At 34.8% G+C, this 11,902-nt stretch overlaps 1 non-coding gene across 1 annotated transcript; it reads right to left on the minus strand.

Annotated features, from left to right (window-relative positions):
* Positions 1-4,630: 4,630 nt before the first annotated feature.
* TRNAE-CUC (transfer RNA glutamic acid (anticodon CUC)) lies at positions 4,631-4,710 on the minus strand. The gene has a single exon. It is a non-coding gene; the product is annotated as a tRNA-Glu (tRNA).
* Positions 4,711-11,902: the final 7,192 nt, after the last annotated feature.

Genomic DNA, 11,902 nt, shown 5'->3' on the forward strand with positions numbered 1-11,902 from the left:
AGTGCAAATGCTCAACTATATTTAAAAAGTCCTTGATGTGAGCTTATTTGGGCTCATTTGCTTCTTTCTTATAAAATCTTAATAGAAGATGAGCAACCGCATGACCTTCAGAGAAGGATAACACAGCTACCTGTTGGCAGAATTAATTATTGACTCAAAGGCTGTGAAACAGCCTTCAACTGAGTTATTTTCACAATCTCTAGAAACTCTTCTTCTTCCCTGGCATTATCACCATGGCGAATTGACAGGAGTGTTTAAAACATTATCTATTATTTCTGCTTCACAAGCCCAGTGGACTAGGTCAATCGCCTTGTCAGTTTCAACTCGCTCCTCTGTCTGACTTGTATGAAGATGCATGCGGGGTAGGAAGAGCCCCGGTCTAGGAAACAGGAGACCTGGATTCTAGAGCTTTGTTCTGTAGACTTGAAAGTAACTTCTTTATTTTTCTCGGACTCAACTTCTTCATGTATAAAATAAAGGGGTTAAATTCGATGATTACTTGTGTCCCTTCCATTGTAAAGATCTATGACGCCATGGTATACTGCATCTCAAGCAATGTTAAAGGAAGCAGAAAGTCCTTCACTTTGAGTTCCTTTGTCTATGAGGTTCCCACTGCATGTTGCAGGTACTCCCGTTGAAGCCTTTATCATAATTTAAGATATCAAAATGTACAAGTCAGTGATGAACTGTACTGGATCCAGGCCATAGATATTTTTTTGTTTGGCCTGCATATTAAAAAAAATTTAGTTTATGATTTTTAAAAGAGGAAGAATTAACATAAAATCCAGATTTGGGCTTCTGTTGAAAGAACTAAGCACATTGAGTCCACAGACCTTATGACATCATTCTATTAGAGCCAGGTAACTCTTGCCATCATTAGTTGTGACATGTGGTCTATGATTTGCCAACCAGTCCACTGTAGTCATTTTTGTTCTCTGTCTGGCTCTGTGCACATTCCTATGTGTGAATACAGGCTTATGTGTTTGTCTCCTCTCTAAACAATGAGCTGTTCTGGGGAAAATAACTCGTCTTTACCCTCTGTGGTAGGCTACCTAACAAATATGCATTCTCTGTGTCTTTAAAAAGAGAACCCCAATTTTATTCAGGGTACAATCTATCCTGATAAAATACCTCAGTAGGCTACCTTGTATCTTGTGAAGTTTAAGTCAATGAAAAGAAAGAGAAAGTCAACAACTTGGCTCTTTCAGGAAAGCTGTTGCTTTACCTAATCAAAACACACACACACACACACACATCCGGACAACACACAACCTCTCAACCACCAGCATGTTAGCCATATATACTTTGTTTCCCTCACCCTCTTACTTGGAACTTTGACGTAAAGTCTGTATAGATCGTAGCCATCTTGCGTCTCCAAGGACAACAGCCATATGCAAAGATGGTAACAGAAAAGACTGCAACCTTGCACAGTTGATCCAGCCCTTGACTATCATCATGTTGATTAGAAAAATAAACTTCTCTCTGGTTGAAACATCAGAAGCAACTTTTCTGTTTATTAATGTCAGTTGCATCCCTAACAACTATACCCTCATTGAATCTCAAGTACCTGGTCCACAGGAGGTAGCTGGTTATTGATGCTTTTATAGCAGAAACAATACCAAGAACAGTAATTTACAATGGACGTATGCATACTATTGCCAGATACTGTGCTTAATGTTTTATATCACTTAATTCTCACAACTACCCTGTAAGATAGGTGATCGCTAGTATTCAGATGAAGCATGGAGAAGATAAATATTTTTCTCCAGGTCAAACCATTTTTTAAAATAAATGATGAACATTTTCTTTAAATTTGACACAAAGCCAAAGTCAGGCATCTGAAACTACAAGCTTCTAGTTCAACTTCATGGACCCATGGAAATAAGTTACCACTTAAAATTACACTTAACATATGTTTGTAAGTCCAAGTATCAGCTGGGCCCTCAGAATCCCCTAAGGTTCTCGTACTGTTCCAGCAAGTTTGCTCTCTCATTCTCAGAAAGGAAAACTTCACATTTTCTACTTTTTTCTCAAACTATCAACACCATCCTCTGTCTCTGACTCTCCACTGAGAAAACACAGGGCTGCTTCCATCTGTTCCTACATACTCTGGCTTCTGACTCTTGAACTGATGAATTGTCCCTATTATTATGTAAGGTCAAACCCACCAATAGTGCTCTACATTTCTTCCCTGTTTTGCAATATTAAGATTTTTCAAATATAGTCATATACTCTCTTCTCCTACATAATCAATTTCCTCTCCTCTCATAATTCAGGTTTGCTCCATTTTTTTTTTGTTATTAAAATGAAATTTCCCTTGATCCCTTCCAACTCAGTTACTGAACCAAAGTTATCAACTACTGTGCTCTCTACTTCCACCCCTGCATGGTGTCTTCAACCCTCTTTATTTAGACTTTTATCCCCATGAAACCTCTAAAAATGTTCTTGTCAAGATCTAAAGCAACTTCTGACTTGACAGATACAATGGTCAATTATATGGCCTCAAACCTTCTCATCAAAGTTTGATTCAGTTGATTCCTCTTCCTTTTTGAATCACAAAATTTACTAGACACTGAGGATGGCATGTTTTCCTAGTCTATTTCAGTATAGTTGATAATCTCTACTAGCTTGCCTTTCTTGCCTGGTCTTTAAATATTGGAGTATATTTTAATTTTTTTGTTTTTCTCTTCCCTATCTACATCTAAAAGATCTCATCCAGCCCAATGGTATTAAATACGTCTCTATGCTGAAGATTCCCAGTTTTTATCTCAAGCCCACACGTTTCCCCTGGGACTGATCTATATGTACAGCTTCCTCTCCAACAACTCCATTGGGACTATTGAGCTTAACCCATCCTAAACCACCCGTGATTCCCTGGCTCTTCCAAAATCCCCCTCATCTCAATACTGTAAATGACATTCATGTAGTTGTTCACAAACCAAGAATTTATAAGGTATCCTTGATTCCTTTTTTTATCCCTTTAGCCAGTTCATGAGTTACCAACTACTTCCTACTTCTCTCAAAACCACCTTAACCAAATAAGCATCATCAGTCAGTTGGGTATATGTCACAGCTTTCTAACTAGTTCCTCTCCCTTCCAGTCTTTCCCTTTCTCTCTATTCTTAACACTAGTTTTACCATATTTGTGTTCGTAGTCCTCCAAAGACTTTTTCACATTTAGAAAAATAATGAAGACCCTGATCCTGGCTTATAAGATCCTACTACCTCTGGTTTCTGCTCACATATTTTTTAAAGACTATTTTTGGAGCAGTTTTACATGTACAGCAAAATTGAAAGGAAAGTACAGAGACTTCCCATATATGCCCAGCCCTTCCCCCACTATCAACATCCCTCACCACAGTGGTACATTTGTTACAACTGATGAACCTATACTGACACATCACAATCACTCAAAGTCCATAGTTCATATTAGGGTTCACTCTTGGTGTTGTACATCCCATGGATTTTAACAAATCTATAACGCTTTGTATCTATCATTATTGTATCATACAGAATAATTTTTTACCCTAAAAAACCTCTGTAATCGACTTACTCATTTCAGTCCCCTCCAAACCCCTGGCAACCACTGATCTTTTAACTATCTCCATAGTCTTGCCTTTTCCAGAAGGTCATATACTTGGAATCAGCCTATTCAGATTGGTGTATTTCAATTAGTAATATGTATTTAAGGTTACTGCATGTCTTTTCACAGTTTGATGGCTCATTTCTTTTTAGTTTCTGAATAATATTCCATTTTCTGGATGTACTACCAATTATTTACCTGTTCACCTCTTGATGGGCATCTTGGTTGCTTCCAAGTTTGGGCAATTATAAACAGAGCTGCTATAAACATTTGTATGCAGATTTTTGTAAGAACATAACTTTTCAACTCCTTTGGGTAAATACCAGAGTGTGTTTGCTGGATCATATGGCAAGAGAATGTTCAATTTTGTGAGAAACTGCCAAACTGTCTTCCAAAGTAGTATACCATTTTCATTCCCACCAGGAATGAACAAGAGTGCCCATCACTCCACATCCTACCCAGCATTTGGTACTGTCAGTGTTGTGAAGTTTGGCCATTCTAACAAGTGTGTAGTGACATCTAGTTGTTGTTTTCATTTGCATTTTCCTAATAGCGTATGATGTGGAGCACCTTTTCATATGCTTATTTGCTATCTGTATGTCTTCGTTTTTTTCTGCAATGGTTCTTTATTTTCAATTGAGGTATAGTCAATTTACAACGTTGTATTTCTGGTACACAGCATAGTGATTCATTTATACATATATATATATATTTATATATATATTCCTTTAAATATTTTTTTTCATTATAGGCCATTACAAGGTATTGAGTATTGTTCCCCGTGCAGGGAACAATAGATAAACAAGTAGAAACTTATTTATATCTATTTTATATATAGTAGTTAGTATCTACGAATCCTGAGCTCCCAATTTATCTGTCCCTCCCTCTTTTCCCCACTGGCAACCGTAAGTTTGTTTTCTATGTATCTGTTTTGTAAATAAGTTCATTGTGTCCTTTTTTTTTTTTTTTTTAGATTCCACATATTAGTGATATCATTTTTTTTTTTTGGTTGTGGGGGAGGTAATTAGGTTTATTTATTTATTTTAATGGAGGTACTGGGGATTGAACCCAGGACCTTGTGCATGAGAGACACATACTCTACAATCTACCACTAAGCTATACCCTCCCCCTGTATGTCTTCTGTGAAGTGTCTGTTAAGGTCTTTGCCCATTTTTAAATCTGGTTGTTTGCTTTCTCATTGTTGATTTTTAAGAATTCTTTGTATATTTTGGATAACTGACCTTTATTAGATATGTCTTTTGCAAATATTTTCCCCCAGTCTGTGACTTGTCTTTTTATTCTTTGACAATATCTGCCACAGGGTAAAATTTTAAATTTTAATTACGTCTAGCTTTGCAGTTTTTACATGGATCATGCTTTGGTTACCTAGATACTTTAAATAGTCTCCTGCATGGTCTCCCTTGCTCAGCCCAGCCTAGCCCAGCCACTCTGCTGTTTTTGCTGTAAATCAAATGACACAACTTTATTTCCTCCTCAAAGTCTTCGCATTTATAATTTCCTCTTCCTAGAACAAACTTATTCTCAAGCTTTCTTATGCCTTATGTATTTCTCAGATATCCTGTTAGATATTTCATTCAGGTCCCTGTTCAATAATTACCTTCTTGAAGTTTTCCTTAGTCTAACAATCTAAACACACCTGTATTATTTTCTATCCCTTTATACTAAGGCCTTATTCTTTTCAGTATTTAAACTAGTGAATGATAGTAAATGTTTATTCTTCTATTTTTTCATTACCTGCAATACACTTGATTATAAGTTCTATGAAGGCAGAAATCTTTTCTAGCTTGACCACCACTCAAATGCCTTCTCAGGTGCCTGGAATATAGTAGAAGCTCACTAAATGTTTCTGAAAGAATGCATGAAGTAATGAATTGTGGATATCTTCTTATCTTTCCCATTAACAGAAACAAATACAGCATGCTATGGCTTAGTCATATACATATGCATTACACAGAATTCAATAATTCCAAATTTGTTTTTTAAAAAACAACACGATCAGCTGTTTTTCCTAAGCTTTGTTGTCTTGAAACTAGTTTTTTAAATTATCTAACATCTCTGCTTCCGCTTAAATGTTCTTATCTTGCTTATGTACCTTTTCTTAGGATTCACATGTGAGTAGGCACCTTCCACTGTGACTAGTTTGGGGTCTACTTCTATATGGATCAGTGTTCACATTACAGAAATTCATAGCATCACAGCCTAACTTGCCATGTCCTGTAATTGCAGTACAACTTTTCTCAAGCGGATACAAGCTATTGTTTAGTATTCCTTTTAATGTGACACCACTGATAGCAAAATACTATCTTTAGAGAGCCTAGAAGAGCCAAACTCAGCTTGCCTTTACACTAATTGTCCCCATAGGCTATGGTATGTTATTCATGCACGGAGTTACTGTAAGTGTTAATTTGGAATTTTAAATATCCTCCAGAGATCACCTCTGCTTTCTACTGTTACTGTATTTTGGCATTTTTGCTGTTCTCTCAAATTCCATTTCTTCCTTGCAACCTCAGTTTTATGCTTCTAAATACTTCTGATATCTGCTGCCTTGCCTTTCATCTTCTTAGCATATGTACTGTTTTCACCTTTTATTTTTTTGAATGTTTGGCTTTTGTTTCTGACTTTGGGGATTGATTTGATAGTAATTACAATTCGAATGGTGTATTCGTTTTTTTCTGATTAATAAACCAAGCAATCGCATTGTCTTTGGTTCTCAGTAATTTTAACAGGCTTATCTCTTCAAGCTTGATTACATAAAGAAAGACAAATATTCAAATACAGAAAAACTAGAGAATTCCTATAGAATCATATCCAAAGCTCCTCATCTGAGCAATAAATGGTAACACAGAAAGTGATGGAGTTATTTTTTTTTCCATTCCCCAAAATGGTTACATAACTTGCACTATTTTAGATGCATAGGAAGGAAGCTAATTAATTACACATGATGAGTGCTTAAGGCATTAACACCCATTTAATTTTCTCACAAAGCATCTTGGTTGAAAAAGATTTCTTTTTTTGTTTTTATTAGTAGATCTTTTTAGTCATAGAGTTAAAAAGAAATTCCGAAAAACAATAAAACCATTCTTATCCCTGTCTGCATATATCCTTATAATCATTTCAGTCAATATGCTCAACACACAAAGAAATGTCTTCATCAATTTTTTAATACACACATTTGGGTTGAAAAATTCTTTCTACTGAGTTTTCAAATAAATATCAACCATTAATACAAAATGCTTGAAAAAATTAATAAAAAATTCAGAAGAGGTCATCAATTTTCTAGTTTTCCATTTCTTTCTTTAGTTAAGCAGTAGAAATATACCGAGCAGCTCCATATGCAGTCTGTGGGGCAGGGGGACAAGGGTAAAGGCACACACATGCACAGACATCGCTGTAGATTCAAGGATTCTGTTTTCAGATCTGAATACAGAATCATCTCATTTAGAAATAAAAGAGATGTCCAACTGGCTTATCAACACGTACCGTAAAATAAATTCGAAATCAGAAAATATTTCCTCCTCTTTCTTTCCTTTGTTTCCTTTATTGAAGAACTACAGTCCTTACTAAATAATAGCAATAGTAATAATAACAGCAAAATATTTACTGATCTAATTATTTTCTATGCATCATGCCTTTAGTGGTTTATGTAAATCTCACCCCGAAAGTCTTGTCATTTATACCTTTAACTCCCTTGAACTCATTACACATCACTGTGCAGAATTAAGAAAAAAAAGAGAAAGATAAACTTTAATATAAGTGCAATAGATGATAAGTTCCAACATTCCAAAGAGTATATGACATACAGCAGCTCTGTCCAAGAGAAATAGTAAGACACAAATGCAAGCCGCATATATAAGTTTAAATTTTCAAAAAGTCACATTAAGGAAAGTGAAAGAGTTCAAATCAATCCTAGATCTTTTTTTAAAATTGAAGTATAGTTGACTTACAATATTATATTAGTTGCAGATGTACAGTTATAGATCTTATTCACTAAAATTGCCCAGATGGCATCATGTCAATATGTAATTAATATAAAAATGACTGAGATAATTTACATTACTTTTTCATACTATGTCTTCAAAATCTGGTGTTCATTTTTTCCCTTTTTTAATTGAAGTACAGTTGATTTACAATGTTGTGTTAATTTCTCATGTATAGCATAGTGATACATTTATACATATATACATATGTATATTTCCTTTCATATGCTTTTTCTTTATAAGCCATTACAAGGTATTGAATATAGTTCCGAACTTCCAATTTATCCCTTCCCACTATCTTCCCCTCCTGGTAGCCATAGTTTGTTTTCTGTCTGTGAGTCCATCTCTGTTTTGTAAATAAGTTTATTTGTGTCCTATTTTTTTTTTTTAGATTCCACATATAATTGATATCACATGATGTTTTTCTTTCTCTTTCTAGCTTATTTCAGTTAATATGATGATCTCCATGTCCATTCATGTTGCTGCAAAATGACATTATTTTATTATTTCTTATGGCTAAGTAGTATTCCATTGTATATACATGTATCTCACAACTTCTTTATCCAGTCATCTGCCAATGAACATTTAGGTTTTTACCCTGTCTTGGCTATTGTAAATAGTGCCACAGGGAACACTGGGGTGCACGTATCTTTTCAAATTAGAGTTCCTCTGGATACATGCCCAGGAGTGGGATTGCTGAATCATAGGGTAAATCTATTTTCAGTTTTTTAAGGAATCTCCATACTGTTTTCCATAATTGCTGCACTAAAGTACCTTCCTACCAACAGTGTAGGAAGGTTCCCTTTTCTCCACACTTGCTCCAACATTTATTGTTTGTGGACTTTTTAATGAGGACCATTCTGAGTGGTGTGAGGTGATACCTCATTATAGTTTTGATTTGCATTTCTCTGATAATTAGCAATATTGAGCATATTTTCATGTGCCTATTAGCTATTTGTATGTCTTCATTAGAGAATTGCTTATTTAGGTCTTCTGCCCATCTTTGGATTAGACTTTTTTTTTTTTTAATTAAGTTGTATGAACTGTTTATATATTCTGGAAATTAAGCCTTTGTCAGTCACGTCATTTGCAGATATTTTCTCCCATTCTGTAGATTGTCTTTTTGTTTTATGGCTTCCTTTGCTGTGCAAAAGCTTACTGGGAGAATGTTGCTATGATTTATATCAGAGAATGTTTTGCCTATGTTCTCTTCTAGGAGGTTTATGGTGTCTTGTCTTATGTTTAAGTCTTTAAGCCATTTGAGTTTATTTTTGTGAATGTTTTTAAGAGAGTGTTCTAATTTCATTGATTTACTGTGGCTGTCCAGTTTTTCCAACACCACTTGTCAAAGAGACTGTCTTTTCTCCACTGTATGTTCCTGCCTCCTTTGTTGAAGATTAATTGACCATAAGTGTGTGGATTCATTTCTGGGCTCTCTATTCTGATCCACTGATCATATGGATCTGTTTTTGTGCCAGTATCATGCTGTTTTGATTACTATAGCTTTGCAGTATTGTCTGAAGTCTGGGAGGGTTATTCCTCCAGCTTCATTCTTTTTCTTTAGTATTGCTTTGACAATTCTGGTTTTTTTGTGATTCCATATAAGTTTTAGGATTATTTGTTCCAGTTCTGTGAAAACTGCCCTAGGTTATTTGATAGGGATAGCATTAAATCTATAGATTGTTTTGGGTAGTATGGCCATTTTAACTGTATTAATTCTTCCAGTCCAAGAGCATGGGATATCATTCCATTTCTTTAAGTCATCTTTAATTTCCTTAAATGTGTCCAGTAACTCCTGTATTGGACACCACAACTCTACATTGAAAAGGGATTAGAAAATTAGATTTGTTGTTCCCTTTGCAAATCATATTATATTACATGACATCATAATGCATATAGTTACATGTGATTATATTATATATACAGTAATATATATGTGGATGTTTTTAGGTGTGTGTGTATACATATAAATATGTATATATGTATATATGCATATGTATATGCATAACATGCTTATAAATACAAATCAATTTTCACCTACTACTCAATTTTTTAAAATGCAGTTGTTAGTGTTATTTCTAAGGAAAGAAAACATGCAATCTAATTAACACTGAAATAAAAATGCTGTGTTGGAGTTAAACGTGTTGGACTTCATCAAGATGTTTACACTTCTTAAGATTTCTACAAGAGTTCGGTTAATCATATGTAAATTTTTTGTTTTTCAGTGAGATTAGCCCAGTGGTTCTCAATTCACCCCTCTCCTCACCCATCTTCAATTGTCAAGATTTGAGGGGTGCTTACTGGCATCTAGTGTGGGAGAAAGCAGGGACACTGCTGAATATCCTACAGTGTCCTGGCTAGGCCCCTGTTAACTGGTAAAAGCAAAGAATTATTTAGCCCAAAGTATCAATACTACTGAGTTTCAAATACCTTAGTTAAGACCCTATGTGCTTTGTAAAAAAAAAAATTCAATATTTTGTTATGATTGTCACTTCAAAGGTGAGAACACAAGTTCAGAGATTGTAAGTAATTTGCCCCAAATCCCAATAACTTCTCAGTGGTAGAGCCAGGGTCAAATTCAGGCCTGTCAGATTCATATCTAGAGCTCTTGTTCCTATTCCGTAGAACAGTGCTGTTCATACTCCACGTGTTAAAGTTCATGTTTTTTCTTAAGTTTTGTTTGTAATTTTCAGTCCTTCATAAACTTATACTTTTGTGGGAAAACCCATTATAATAATAATTGATTGCAAAATAAAGTAAAAATAAAAAGAATTCAAAATACACCCCTCTGTTTTTATTGGTAGAAATGACAATGTTAACCTGTCCAAAGACTATAAAAGTTTCTCAGTGTTTACTCTCAGTTTCCGTACTTCTATTGTTGCTGATCTGTAAAAATTTCAAGGTCAGTACAAGCTTCACACCAACATTTGAGTAGCATTGCAATAAAGCATATTGGAAATTACACTACTTCTTTAACTAAGAACAAAGTTTATAAAGATTATTATATCAATTACAGGTTTTTTATAATGAAGCTTCAGTTTTATTTTCAAGCAGTATTCTTCAATTCACTCAAAAAAAAAAAAAAAAAACAAACTAGTTTCCTCCAAGAAAACAAAACAACAGGAAAAAATAAGGTTTATGTGGATATCAAAACAGACATTACTGTTAGATCTAAGATGTACATATTTTAAAAGGATGGCTCCTTTACTGGAAGTACAAAATGTTAAAAGACACAAAAAGGAGATTTGCAAACATACTTTGTTTAAAAAATCTAACAGCTCTAAACAGTTCTTCCAAAGGAGTAACAATTACCTATAACCGGGAAAGTAATGCTAATTTTTAATTACACTATAAACGCTTTGCTTTTATATCATGTTATTCTACTTGACAGCATTAAACCTCACTTAGCTGTAGTCTCAATGTTCCATTCTCTTAGAGATTCACTATGTACATTAATTTTACTGTTATGGAAGGAGCAAAGCCATTAATACCAGATAAGAGCCACTGGGAAGCTTCAGACAATGTTCACGTTGTTCCTGCAGAATTTACAAAGCCTCCTCAGAATCATCTGCTGGCACGATCAAAATCATTAAATCAGTATTACTCTGGCATGTAAAGGTAATTTGATTTTGTGAACTTTTTTATAAAAAAAAAAAAACAGAAGACTAGATTCTCTGATAGATGATCATTATGAGTGGAATTGTCTCCTCCAAAATTCATATGATAGAAAGTCCAAACCCCCTGTGCCTCAGATATGACTGCAGATAGAGACAGGGTGTTTAATGAGTAAAATGAGGTCAGATGGGTGGGCCCTGATGCAGTAGGACTGTTGTCCTTATAAGAAGAGAGTAAGACACAGATATGTGTGTACACAGAGGAAAGACATTAGAGGACACAGGAAAAAAAGTGACAAGGAGGTTATCGACAAGCCAAGGAGAGAGGCGTTAGGAGAAACCAAGCCTTTCAACTTTTCATGATCTTGAACTTTTAGCTTCCACAGCTGTGAGAAAATAAATTTCTGTTAGTTAAGCTACCCAGGCTGTCATATTTTGTCATAGCAACCCCAGAAAATGAATACAATGATTTAAAAACTTTTAGCAAATGATAAGGAAAAAAATCAGCCAAGTCATTAATCCCTTTATACAGATCTTCCTCGATTTACCATGGGGTACATCCTGATAAACCCAGAATAAGTTGAAAACACCCCAAGTCAAAAGTGCATTTAATACACCTACCCTAATGAACATCATAGCTTAGCTTAGCCTACCTTAAACGTGCTCAGAACACTGACATTAGCCTACAGTAGAGCAAAATCATCTAA

This window comes from Camelus bactrianus, chromosome 2 (genome assembly GCF_048773025.1).
Source record: "Camelus bactrianus isolate YW-2024 breed Bactrian camel chromosome 2, ASM4877302v1, whole genome shotgun sequence".
Classification (NCBI taxonomy): Eukaryota; Metazoa; Chordata; class Mammalia; order Artiodactyla; family Camelidae; genus Camelus; species Camelus bactrianus.